We start from the raw sequence: 14,555 nt of genomic DNA on the forward strand, positions 1-14,555 counted from the left end.
TTATTTATTAATTTTTTATTAGTTCATTGGGGTATTTTTTTATTTAATTTATTGTTTGTCAGAATGTCTGATAAATCTCGTCGTCACTCGCAGCTTTCGCACTACCTTGTAATTTGTGTCTGTGATTTATTTTATTATGTGACTGTGACCTAGCAATGTACGGTGTATAACATCAAGATCAGCCTCACACCTAAATTAAAATTGATATTGTAAGTATGCCTTAACATCCTTATAAAGACTTTAAACACTTAGGTCGAGCTCAATGTTATAGCCGATTAAATGGTATAAATAGACTAAACGTCCCTGAAATAATAAAATGTACTGCGACACCAGAACATTTAGTTGTAAAAATATAACGCTATAATAGTTTAGACGATTTTAACATTACCTCCTATGAAAGTGTTATTAAAACTACCTCATCTAAATGTGAAATTGAAATGGAGGGTAGTAGTAAAATGTATGAAGAAAATGCTCTTCAATGTAAATTACCACATTGGGTTTCAATTAATTGTGTCACTCGTAATGTAAATACCCAATTATTTAAAATTCTTAATGAATGTAATCCATCTGATGTGATTAAACTTCCTGCGAGAAGTTTGTTAATATAAATTACATTTTATTTATCAGTACCTAATATATTTTAATTATAGTAACATACGAGAAAGCTAGAAATCAATTACCAAAATATGACAATAATGATGATGCTAAAAGCTCAAATATTGAAAACCGGGGTCGTAGAACGCGTAAGAAGAAACTTTAAGACAGAGAATCAGATAGTCATTTACCATCAATGATAAGTATGTCAGAACCAGAAGCCAAACCAACTATTTGGATAAGATCCCTTCATATAGATTATTTTATGTGCTAAGTTACTTATTACATGTGTTATTTAACATTAGCATATATTTTATTAGATGATTCTAATAGATAAAATAAATTAAAACCTTCTATTAACACCACAACTCCAGTTTCACAAAATCAAGTTAGGGAATCTACAAAATCTAGAACTAGTCTTATGACTCTAGTGTTCAAAAAAGTCACATCAATTTTCACCACTCCAGTTCCACAGAAATATAATAACGATAATAATTCAATTTCAATTTGACACAAATGAATTTACTTGTTGTTCAAGATATTTAAAATTAAATAATGTATGTTATAAAGTTATTACTTACTGACTTGTCAATTATTAATATCAAATGTATTGTAGATCAGTTACCAACAGAAATAAATTCTGACAATTGTTCATCACCACCAATATTTGAAAATTACAATGAATCTCATAATGAAGGTAAATATTTTCTTTTGCATAAGTATAAATGTCATACATATTATAGGTATGTGTTACATATTTCATCATCACCCGGAGCCGTGGATTTGTCTCATACTATAATACATTTATTACAACAGCAAATGTTGTTAGTCCAACAAATTGTACGAGGTCAACCGATAACCAATAAGTTATTAACAAAATTAATCATGAGCAATGGAGAATCTAACCACAATCAACATTCAGACGAAAATGTGTATTTAACAATCAATATTTGCGATGAGGTAACGCTGCAAATCTACCCGGTTAGTAAAATAATAAGGTATCAATATCATTATCAAGGCTGAGTGAGTTAATTAATTATTTAAACTCATTAAGTTAAGTTAATACAGAAAAATGTATGTTATTTTTAATATTAAATTTTACTTTTTTTTATTTAATTAACTTGTTAAAAGTTGCAATCACCCAGATTTAGCAGTAATTACCTTTTTTTTTCAGATACCAATGAATTTTGGCACTTTCTAATAAAGCTTTTGCATCCGCTTACATGTGAACAGAGACTAGTAGAATAATGTTGAATCATTTTAAGATGTTTATTGGATTTTTCAAAAAAAGAGCATAGATATCAATGCTTCTTTTAATTTATCTTTTCAATGTTTAAGTAAATATTTTAGCATAAAATTTTCGTTATATCTATTGAAATTGCTATCACACAGATTTAGCAATAATTACCTTTTTTTTTTCAGATACTAATGAATTTTGGGACTTTCTAATAAAGCTTTTGCATAGGCTTACATGTGAAGAAAGACTAGTGGAATAATGTTGAATAACTTTCAGATGTTTATTGGTTTTGTCAAAAAAAGAGCATAGAAATCAATACTTATTTTGATTTATGTTTTCAATGTTTAAGTAAATATTGTAGCATATAATTTTCGTTATATCAATTGAAATTGCTATATCTAGATTTAGCAGTAATTACCTTTTTGTTTTCAGATACCAATAAATATTGGCAGTTTCTAATAAAGCTGTTGCATAGTCTTACATGTGAAGAAAGACTAGTGGAATAATGGTGAATAACATTGAGATGTTTATTGGTTTTGTCAAAAAAAGTGCATCGAAATCAATAGTTTTTTTGATTTATTTTTTCAATGTTTAAGTAAATATTTTAGTGTAGAATTTTCGTTATATCTATTGATATTGCTATCACACAGATTTAGCAATAATTACCTTCTTTTTTTCAGATACGTATGAATTTGGTGACTCCTTCATAAAGCTTTTGCATAGTCTGACATGTGAAGAAAGACTTGTGAAATCATGGTGAATAGTTTTAAGATGTTTATTGGATTTTTCAAAAAAAGAGCATAGATATCAATTCTTCTTTTGATTTATCTTTTCAATGTTTAAGTAAATATTTTAGCGTAAAATTTTCGTTATATCTATAGAAATTGCTATCTATAGATTTAGCAGTAATTACCTTTTTTTTTCAGATACCAATGAATTTTGGGACTTTCTAGTAAAGCTTTTGCATAGTCTTACATGTGAAGAAAGACTAGTGGAATAATGGTGAATAACATTGAGATGTTTATTGGTTTTGTCAAAAAAAGAGCATCGAAATCAATAGTTATTTTGATTTATTTTTTCAATGTTTAAGTAAATATTTTAGTGTATAGTTTTCGTTATATCTATTGATATTGCTATCACACAGATTTAGTAATAATTACCTTCTTTTTTTCAGATACATATGAATTTGGTGACTTCTTCATAAAGCTTTTGCATAGTCTTCCATGTGAAGAAAGACTTGTGAAATTATGGTGAATAATTTTAAGAAGTTTATTGGGTTTGTCAAAAAAAGAGCATAGAAATCAATACTGATTTTGATTTTTTTTTCGACGTTTAAGTAAATATTTTAGCGTATAATTTTCGTTATATCTATTGAAATTGCTATAGCTAGATTTAGCAGTAATTACCTTTTTGTTTTCAGATAATAATAAATTTTGGCAGTTTCTAATAAAGCTGTTGCATAGTCTTACATGTGCAGAAAGACTTGTGAAATTATGGTGAATAACTTTCAGATGTTTATTGGTTTTGTCAAAAAAAGAGCATAGAAATCAATACTTATTTTGATTTATTTTTTCAATGTTTAAGTAAATATTGTAGCATATAATTTTCGTTATATCTATTGAAATTGCTATATCTAGATTTAGCAGTAATTACCTTCTTTTTTTCAGATACTAATAAATTTTGGCAGTTTCTAATAAAGCTGTTGCATAGTCTTACATGTGCAGAAAGACTTGTGAAATTATGGTGAATAACTTTCAGATGTTTATTGGATTTGTCAAAAAAAGAGCATAGAAATCAATACTGATTTTGATTTTTTTTTCAACGTTTAAGTAAATATTTTAGTGTAGAATTTTCGTTATATCTATTGATATTGCTATCACACAGATTTAGCAATAATTACCTTCTTTTTTTCAGATACGTATGAATTTGGTGACTTCTTTATAAAGCTTTTGCATAGTCTGACATGTGAAGAAAGACTTGTGAAATCATGGTGAATAATTGTAAGAAGTTTATTGGGTTTGTCAAAAAAAGAGCATAAAAATCAATACTGATTTTGATTTTTTTTTCGACGTTTAAGTAAATATTTTAGCGTATAATTTTTGTTATATCTATTGAAATTGCTATAGCTAGATTTAGCAGTAATTACCTTTTTGTTTTCAGATACTAATAAATTTTGGCAGTTTCTAATAAAGCTGTTGCATAGTCTTACATGTGCAGAAAGACTTGTGAAATTATGGTGAATAACTTTCAGATGTTTATTGGTTTTGTCAAAAAAAGAGCATAGAAATCAATACTTATTTTGATTTATTTTTTCAATGTTTAAGTAAATATTGTAGCATATAATTTTCGGTATATCTATTGAAATTGCTATATCTAGATTTAGCAATAATTACCTTCTTTTTTTAAGATACATATGAATTTGGTGACTTCTTCATAAAGCTTTTGCATAGTCTTCCATGTGAAGAAAGACTTGTGAAATTATGGTGAATAATTTTAAGAAGTTTATTGGGTTTGTCAAAAAAAAGAGCATAGAAATCAATACTGATTTTGATTTTTTTTTCGACGTTTAAGTAAATATTTTAGCGTATAATTTTCGTTATATCTATTCAAATTGCTATAGCTAGATTTAGCAGTAATTACCTTTTTGTTTTCAGATACTAATAAATTTTGGCAGTTTCTAATAAAGCTGTTGCATAGTCTTACATGTGCAGAAAGACTAGTGGAATCATGGTGAATAATTTTAAGATGTTTATTGGATTTGTCAAAAAAAGAGCATAGAAATCAATACTGATTTTGATTTTTTTTTCAACGTTTAAGTAAATATTTTATTGTATAATTTTCGTTATATCTATTGATATTGCTATCACACAGATTTAGCAATAATTACCTTCTTTTTTTCAGATACGTATGAATTTGGTGACTTCTTCATAAAGCTTTTGCATAGTCTGACATGTGAAGAAAGACTTGTGAAATCATGGTGAATAGTTTTAAGATGTTTATTGGATTTTTCAAAAAAAGAGCATAGATATCAATTCTTCTTTTGATTTATCTTTTCAATGTTTAAGTAAATATTTTAGCGTAAGATTTTCGTTATATCTATAGAAATTGCTATCTATAGATTTAGCACTAATAACATTTTTTTTTCAGATACTAATGAATTTTGGGACTTTCTAATAAAGCTTTTGCATACGCTTACATGTGAAGAAAGACTAGTGGAATAATGGTGAATAACATTGAGATGTTTATTGGTTTTGTCAAAAAAAGTGCATCGAAATCAATAGTTTTTTTGATTTATTTTTTCAATGTTTAAGTAAATATTTTAGTGTAGAATTTTCGTTATATCTATTGAAATTGCTATCACACAGATTTAGCAATAATTACCTTCTTTTTTTCAGATACGTATGAATTTGGTGACTCCTTCATAAAGCTTTTGCATAGTCTGACATGTGAAGAAAGACTTGTGAAATCATGGTGAATAGTTTTAAGATGTTTATTGGATTTTTCAAAAAAAGAGCATAGATATCAATTCTTCTTTTGATTTATCTTTTCAATGTTTAAGTAAATATTTTAGCGTAAAATTTTCGTTATATCTATAGAAATTGCTATCTATAGATTTAGCAGTAATTACCTTTTTTTTTCAGATACCAATGAATTTTGGGACTTTCTAGTAAAGCTTTTGCATAGTCTTACATGTGAAGAAAGACTAGTGGAATAATGGTGAATAACATTGAGATGTTTATTGGTTTTGTCAAAAAAAGAGCATCGAAATCAATAGTTATTTTGATTTATTTTTTCAATGTTTAAGTAAATATTTTAGTGTATAGTTTTCGTTATATCTATTGATATTGCTATAGCTAGATTTAGCAGTAATTACCTTTTTGTTTTCAGATACTAATAAATTTTGGCAGTTTCTAATAAAGCTGTTGCATAGTCTTACATGTGCAGAAAGACTTGTGAAATTATGGTGAATAACTTTCAGATGTTTATTGGTTTTGTCAAAAAAAGAGCATAGAAATCAATACTTATTTTGATTTATTTTTTCAATGTTTAAGTAAATATTGTAGCATATAATTTTCGTTATATCTATTGAAATTGCTATATCTAGATTTAGCAATAATTACCTTCTTTTTTTAAGATACATATGAATTTGGTGACTTCTTCATAAAGCTTTTGCATAGTCTTACATGTGAAGAAAGACTTGTGAAATTATGGTGAATAATTTTAAGATGTTTATTGGATTTGTCAAAAAAAGGGCATAGAAATCAATACAGATTTTGATTTATTTTTTTAAATGTTTAAGTAAATATTTTATTGTATAATTTTCGTTATATCTATTGATATTGCTATCACACAGATTTAGCAATAATTACCTTCTTTTTTTCAGATACGTATGAATTTGGTGACTCCTTCATAAAGCTTTTGCATAGTCTGACATGTGAAGAAAGACTTGTGAAATCATGGTGAATAGTTTTAAGATGTTTATTGGATTTTTCAAAAAAAGAGCATAGATATCAATTCTTCTTTTGATTTATCTTTTCAATGTTTAAGTAAATATTTTAGTGTATAATTTTCGTTATTTCTATTGAAATTGCTAACACCCAGATTTAATTATAATTACCTTTTTTTTTCAGATACCAATGAATTTTGGCACTTTCTAATAAAGCTTTTGCATAGGCTTACATGCGAAGAAAGATTAGTGGAGAAATGGTGAATAACATTGAGATGTTTATTGGTTTTGTCAAAAAAAGAGCATAGAAATCAATACTTATTTTGATTTATTTTTTCAATGTTTAAGTAAATATTTTAGCGTATAATTTTCGTTATATCTATTGAAATTGCTATATCTAGATTTAGCAGTAATTACCTTTTTTTTTCAGATACCAATGAATTTTGGGACTTTCTAGTAAATCTTTTGCATAGTCTTACATTTGAAGAAAGACTAGTGGAATAATGGTGAATAACATTGAGATATTTATTGGTTTTGTCAAAAAAAGAGCATAGAAATCAATACTCATTTTGATTTATCTTTTCAATGTTTATTTATTTGTTTATTTTTAATCAGTCGATTTAATCCTTATGTTGAAAAGTTTATGGATTTATTCTTTTTATGAGCAACTAATTGTATACATTTTTTTTTACTTAAACGCATATGATAAATTTTCTTTAAGAAAAACTAATTTTTAATTGTGGTCAGATAAATTTTTTCTAATAGGACAATGAATGAACCTCCCAGCAAATGAAAGTAACCTTTATACTGGAGCAGAAGAACAGAGATTTGTATTAAATTTTACAAATAGTTTTTTTATTGTGACATAATTATTTGAAATTGATAATGACTTATTTTTGTTATTAAAAATTTATCGTTATAAATATTAAATACAGTCGAGTACGGCCAAAGATACATAAACACACCTAATATTATGCTTATTTATTATCTTTGATTACATATAAATCTGTTTTGTAAATTGTCTGAAAAACGAATAAAATACTATTTTGAAAAGTATGAAATCCAGATAAAGTGTATTGTATTTACAATACATTTTTTGTTCTCTCATAGGAATGAAATAATATCGTATCAATGATTTCATCCATAAAATGTTCATTTTAATCACATTATCTACAAGTGAAATAAAGACATTTTTTAATTCAACTATTTGCTTCACTATAATAATATTTTACAGATTTAAACGCATTAAGCTGTAGTTACACAGACTTAGGTATATTTTAGATTTAAATTGTGCAGTGTGCGTGTTAATACTATATAATGTACGATATTTTATTTTTACAATATACATCTATAGAATAAAAATATTCTTCTAAGAAGTAAGTGACAACAACATAACCGTACGATGTATATCAATATATTATTTGTCCTGTAAACATCTTTGTACAGAATTGCCTTGTAAACTGTATAATACGATTTTATTGTTCAGTATTTTTGGGAAAAAATAGAGCATCTGTTATCTACATTGTCATTCTCTGGTATCTGCTACGCCCAGCGGGGGATTAAGGCTTTAAATTGCTTTTCTGAAACGTGTCTGGCACTCCTTGGCCTTGGACTCGGATCGGTGCCAACAAAAAATGTTACCAGGTACATATTTTGGGTATTTCGTACCCTAAAATTATAAATTTAAAACAAGTTTTCTGTTCTTATTTACAGGAAACCCTGTTATTTCGACGAGTATTGCGATTGTAATAACAAAGAATTATATCTATTAATATGTATAAATTATGTATATAATGGCATTTTTTATCTATCTGTAATTTGAATTATTTATTTTCTCCTCGATTTTTTAAACACTCGGTAAATCGAAAACTTCTAAAAATCAAATTTTTAGCTCGGTCCCTTGAATTTCAAATTATCGAATGACGATTGTATCATATAAAGTATCGAGTCATTTATTTTTTTTGAGGGGGGGAGGGAGGCTAAACGATTTTTAGTATTCTAAATTCAGGTATAAAACTAAAAAGTAACAAAATTGTATTGTAATATTTTAGATGTTATATAACATAATAAAAAATTCAACTTTTCCAAAAGTTTTTCAACTTCAAAACGTTAACAATATTATTTACTAACAAGATTATTATAGTAAATAAGTAACCTCCGACATATCACGATTTGTCCTTTAAACCACCCACTACAAACTCTTTGCAGAAAATATCACGAATACTCCAACTTTGATGTTGTTTATAAATTATTTTTTGGTTTTCCTGGAGCTTTTTGGCCGGGTTTAACGAGGTTTTATATATACAGGGCCGACTGTCATGAGGAACGATAGACTATAAATACAATTTAAAAATAAATGAAAATGAAAATGTCAAAACGGACAAAACGTCAACGCAATAACTAACATTGACGTTTGTATTAATCCATCTAAATTGTTGACGTAGGTACATAAACATTTTTCACGGCTGTCGCCTCTATTAATAATCAAATAGTTTATTATATTTTGATAGATTTTTAATTGTTTTTCCTCTTATTTTATAATCGTATCCGACAATACATCATAATTATTCAACTGCGAATTCTTATTTATTCTTTCTGAATGATTTATAATAATTTATACTTTAAAATTATGTTTCAAAAAACGTACTCATAATACGACGTTTTTGTGTGATAGTTGTTATAATTATTAAAAGGGTACCTATATTTAAAATGTATCATGAAAGTGTACCAATACTATTACTAATAAATAACAATAATTTTGATGATAAACTACAGAATAGATAATAGATAAATAAATATATTTGTTTAACTTGCAGCCACTAAAATGTTGTGTTCAGTGTTTGGTTGAAATTGCAAAGCCGATAGTTTAAAAAAAATGATTTGGGCAAAATTCATTTTTTTTTTAGATTTTCTCATAAAGAATTATTATAACCATAAATATATTTATAAATTTAATACGACGATAAGACTATATTGTTATGAAAAACAAACATCTATATAAAATCTCTTATATGACAACGGTGTAGACATTAAAATTTATTATATAATTGTTATTATTTTATTAATATTAAACCAAAATATGTAATATAATTATACGAATAGAAAAATTAAGGTGTACTTATAAAAATATTTAATTAGGTTAAAATTTTAAAAAATAAGCTCATTAGCAATTACGTAAAGTAAAATCGGATAAGTATTGCTGTGTACTGTGTAATATTATTGATATTATTATATAGGACTGCACTACTGTAGCCACGGCGAATAAATCCGTAACGTCACGCATAACATTAAAAATTACCGTAATTAACGAACGGATCGTCACATACGATTTTTAGAGGATCATTTTTTTTCATCATAATATGTACTACAATTTAAGCCAAAGAAAATTCAATGAGTTGGATGGTCCTTTAAAGGCTGAACATAAAACGATCGCAAGGAATATTGTATAACACAGCTGGTATGGCCGAAAACACGTTTATTTCATTTTAAACCAAACATAATATACTGCATTGAGGTCCGTGTGCGACGCCCGCACGTCCCGCGCGTCCATCGTATAGCTACGACTGTTACACAACCGGACCACCCACTCACACATTCCTGCCGAATTCTGTGACAATAGTAGGAACACACTTATTCACGAGCATGCGGCAGTGGTGGCGTTAAATAATGTATCTTGCCCCATACAATTACTTGGTTCTCGGACCCTTCCAGCTATATCGGTGACACACGAATTTACGATTCAACACGAAATGGATTTTAGACGTTGCCGATTGTATTTTAAGAAGAATTTGTGACGTTGCCGATTGTATTTTAAGAAGAATTTGTGACGTTGCCGGTTGTATTTTAAAAAGATGCTATGATGTTGCCTATTGTATTTTAAAAACCATTTTAGACATAGGATGGTTTTACTCCATATTCAAGCATTTCTATCTGAATTATTTACAGTATTTTTATCGGAAGTAGGTCCAAGGTCCTATATAATAAGGAAAAAGATTGTAATGGACTTTAATTTAATTCAGTTATTCAATTTCCACTAACTTTTACTATTTTTTGTTACATTTATCTTATTTTATTTTAGCGTTAGAAAACAAATAATCATTTCTAATATATTAACATTGTTATTTACCTTTTGACCTTTATCATATATAAATTGAAAAAAATTGAAATCAGCTTCTTATCACATTTTGTATATACTTTATTTTTAATTATTTATTTTATGAGATGTATTAACTAATTCGTTTATTTTTATTACAATAGTACAATACAATTTTATAAATATTAATATTATAATTATACATATTGTTTATTATTTTTTTTTCTATAACTGGCAATGTCACAGCTGTTTTTCTATGGAATATTGTGTTACGTTCTGGTCAAGTAAAAAAAAAAAAAATCGTTTGTATTAGGAAAATGTGCGAAAATGGGTAGGCAAAAAATATATCGTACGGAATCGTGTGTCACTCTATGTTAGTGAATTAAATGCTAAAACATATTATATTATATATATTAGTATATTACCTACATAATAATTCACATTTATACCTATAATAATATTGTGTTTCCATGCTATGTATACATATATATTTGTATTTATAAACATAATATACATATATATATTAATATATTATGAAATTTTCAATACGTACAATAATATATAATAATATTATAATAATGATATCTATATAAATTATTAAATTATTATAAAATACGTGAAAACAATAAATAATTAAATAATTAAAATACTCAAAGAAGTCGTGTTAAATCAAACTATATACCTAGATATCAAATTTAAATTATTTTAATATTGAATTAATGTACCTACATGTCATTTTGTATTTTTGTAATTTACTATACCTATTGTTCAGCGTTAGTATATTTTGAGTCTTTTCATATTAGTATTATACATTCACAACAAAATGCATTTAATTATAAGCTGTTTAGAGGCGTATATATCGTTAATTTTGATGATTGAAATTCAAAGTTCATCGATTATACGAACAATTATTGATATTTAACACTGTTATATCCGGTTCCAGTCAGATTTTGTTCGGTTGTTTAATTGTTTGGTAGTGGGATCTTCTTAAGGAATGAAAATCAAATATCAATGCAGTTTGGGTTGATGAATTTAATTTATTGATTGAGTTGAATACTGAATAGTTAATAAAGCTTTATTAAATGAAGGATCATAAAATATAGTGTTAGAGTAAAACGACTTATTAAATATTGTATCCCTTACGATCGAGTGATCTACTGACTGTGTCATACATTTTAAAAATGATGCCTGTCGGACGTATTTCGTATATACAACGAAATTGCTTACATATCAAATTTTTAAGAGAAAAATCAAGCAGGTGAAAAATTCAAAACTACAATATCAATTTTACAAAAAAAATATGATAAATGGTTCTCATCAGTCATCATAAAAAATTACAACAATAAGAATAAGATTAGAGCAGAATCACATACAATAAATAAAATAATATGTAATAATAAAGAAAAAATATACCGACGGAAGAGCTATAATAATAACGTTGGTTAAGATATAATTATTTGTTTATTAAACATTAAAATAAAGAATATTCAAATTTATCTTTACATTTTTATCTTGAATATTTATGTCTTATATTTTTATCACTTTTTGTACTATTTACTAATGTCTTTATTTGATGTGACAAACAGTCATACTTTGTTTTCCAATGATCGATAGATGTATTAAATGTTCCAATTTTTTTTTAGTTTTAATATTTCCTTGAATATGACCATGCGGACAATTCATTAAAAAACATATAAAATCATTTTTGCGAATTTATTATACTGAATCATAGGTATTCACAGTCCAGCGTGTATTATCTACGAGTATATTGGTACAACGAGTAAACGCTTTTTAGGTAAAGCTTTAGCAGCACATTTTTCACATTTTAATGTACGTATTGTATATGTTTCTTGTATTATTTTACAATTATTTTAATTTTAATTTTCATTATTTAAAAATCAACATCCTAGCATTAGTCACTATTCGACATACCTTCAATAATAATTTATCAACGATTTGTGTGAAATATCAGTATGCATTATTTGGTTGGCCGTCAAACGAATAACAACGTTCTATATCTCAAAATCAATAAAACATAAACGATCTAAAGAAATTGATAAAATACATTGCATTGGTCTAATAACCTGTATAGTTATAATAATTATTATGCTCTGCCGATCAAACACATACAATATAAGAAGACCGGTCGTATATATTTCGTGTTATGTACCTTTTAAATATTTTATATGTACACAAATGAATAATGGTTATGTTGGAATGCGATAGCCGATAATTGATTATATAGCAGACAGTATTGTGGCGAGTGGCGTCGACTCGCACTCTAAAAGCTATTTTACACTACAAATATTTGAACCCAACAATACGAACAAGGCGACAGTCAATTTGGGTGGATTATATACCCGGACATGAAATCAATGGACGAAAGACCGTTTTCGTTCACTTCTATTGTTGATTACTAATACACGATATTCTTTTTTGTGTATAGTTACGGCTGCACCGCCTACGCCTGTACGAAAAAGTAATATTATTGTCATGAGACCTAGCAGGGGTGAAGTGTATATTATATTATACAAAAACTAACATTTATTTAATTTATTTGGAATTATTTCGTGGAATACTAATGTAAAAGCAGTTTGAGAAACCCAACCGAACAGGAGGTATATTAAGGGAAAATGTCTAATTTACAAAAACCGGATTTCTCCCCACATGTGTAATATTACGGAGAGAATTGCATTTATTTACAAAACCAAAAATCGATTCGGCTTTAAAACGTAATATAAATGTTCAAAATGTTCAAATCTCAATCGATCCGATCAACGATGTAATTACTTATTGAACGAAGAAATTAATCTAAAAATAAATGTAAAAAAATATATTTTAATAACTATTTATTAATTTTGAAAATAACCCATTTTGGGGCTGAGTATTGATTTTGCAATGATGAGTGTTTTTTTCTGTCTGTCAACACCTTTATCTTAAGACGTTTCACATGGGCGCGTGTCATACGCAATGTATCGTATGCGCGCGTTTTCAGTCCATTGGTTAAATAAATACGCACTACTCTGACGATGGCGCGTTTCCTTCCTTTATACTATAGTATAATAGTATAATATAAATTAACAATAAGCTGCACAGTTGCGTATTTGTATATTCTTGTAACATAATATTTACTGCCTATGTAATTGTAAATACAAATATTTTAAACGATTGAAAAGTCAAATTATAAAAATAATAATAATAATAATAAATTCAATAATTATAACTGTTAATAAATGTATTTATATGAGTTATTTTTTATTCTTACATTATGTAAGATAGCTGAGTGGATCAAATTGCCCCGAAAATATAATTATTTTATAATCCAGTATTGTTTTTTACGTATTTATAATGTATATTTAAAAATCTGTTTTGTAAATTGTCTGAAAAACGAATAAAATACTATTTTGAAAAGTATGAAATCCAGATAAAATGTATTGTATTTACAATACATTTTTTGTTCTCTCATAGGAATGAAATAATATCGTATCAATGATTTCATCCATAAAATGTTCATTTTAATCACATTATCTACAAGTGAAATAAAGACATTTTTTAATTCAACTATTTGCTTCACTATAATAATATTTTACAGATTTAAACGCATTAAGCTGTAGTTACACAGACTTAGGTATATTTTAAATTTAAATTGTGCAGTGTGCGTGTTAATACTATATAATGTACGATATTTTATTTTTACAACATACATCTATAGAATAAAAATATTCTTCTAAGAAGTAAGTGACAACAACATAACCGTACGATGTATATCAATATATTATTTGTCCTGTAAACATCTTTGTACAGAATTGCCTTGTAAACTGTATAATACGATTTTATTGTTCAGTATTTATGGGAAAAAATGGAGCATCTGCTATCTACATTGTCATTCTCTGGTATCTGCTACGCCCAGCAGGGGATTAAGGCTTAAAATTGCTTTTCTGAAACGTGTCTGGCACTCCTTGGCCTTGGACTCGGATCGGTAAAATGATTTGCCAATCTTTGCCGGGATGATATTCTGGCGCCGTGCCAATACTTCTCAACATAATGTGTGGATAGCTTACGTTTTCTGATTCAGTACTTATGTCGTTTTGGTTAGAAGTACCAGGATTGTTTCCGAGTGTTTTGTCTTTTACCGTGAATGTAAGACTACAACCATGAGTGATTTTTAATATTTATCCGTTTGG

At 27.0% G+C, this 14,555-nt stretch overlaps 2 long non-coding RNA genes across 5 annotated transcripts; both read left to right on the top strand.

Moving 5' to 3' along the window:
- The first annotated feature begins 1,225 nt into the window (after positions 1-1,225).
- Positions 1,226-2,170, top strand: LOC113558232. The gene is made up of 4 exons (XR_003405609.1): positions 1,226-1,291; positions 1,338-1,575; positions 1,769-1,931; positions 2,017-2,170. It is a non-coding gene; the product is annotated as an uncharacterized LOC113558232 (long non-coding RNA).
- A 145-nt stretch (positions 2,171-2,315) lies between these two features.
- LOC113558203 lies at positions 2,316-7,234 on the top strand. 4 transcript variants are annotated; one of them, XR_003405602.1, is made up of 15 exons: positions 2,316-2,426; positions 2,512-2,674; positions 2,758-2,920; positions 3,006-3,167; positions 3,252-3,414; positions 3,499-3,660; positions 4,733-4,895; positions 4,979-5,141; positions 5,227-5,389; positions 5,473-5,635; positions 5,720-5,882; positions 5,967-6,130; positions 6,216-6,378; positions 6,463-6,625; positions 6,709-7,234. It is a non-coding gene; the product is annotated as an uncharacterized LOC113558203 (long non-coding RNA). The 4 variants fall into 4 exon arrangements; XR_003405604.1 differs by lacking the exon at positions 5,720-5,882; XR_003405603.1 differs by lacking the exons at positions 3,006-3,167; positions 3,252-3,414.
- Positions 7,235-14,555: the final 7,321 nt, after the last annotated feature.

This window comes from Rhopalosiphum maidis, chromosome 1 (assembly GCF_003676215.2).
Source record: "Rhopalosiphum maidis isolate BTI-1 chromosome 1, ASM367621v3, whole genome shotgun sequence".
Classification (NCBI taxonomy): Eukaryota; Metazoa; Arthropoda; class Insecta; order Hemiptera; family Aphididae; genus Rhopalosiphum; species Rhopalosiphum maidis.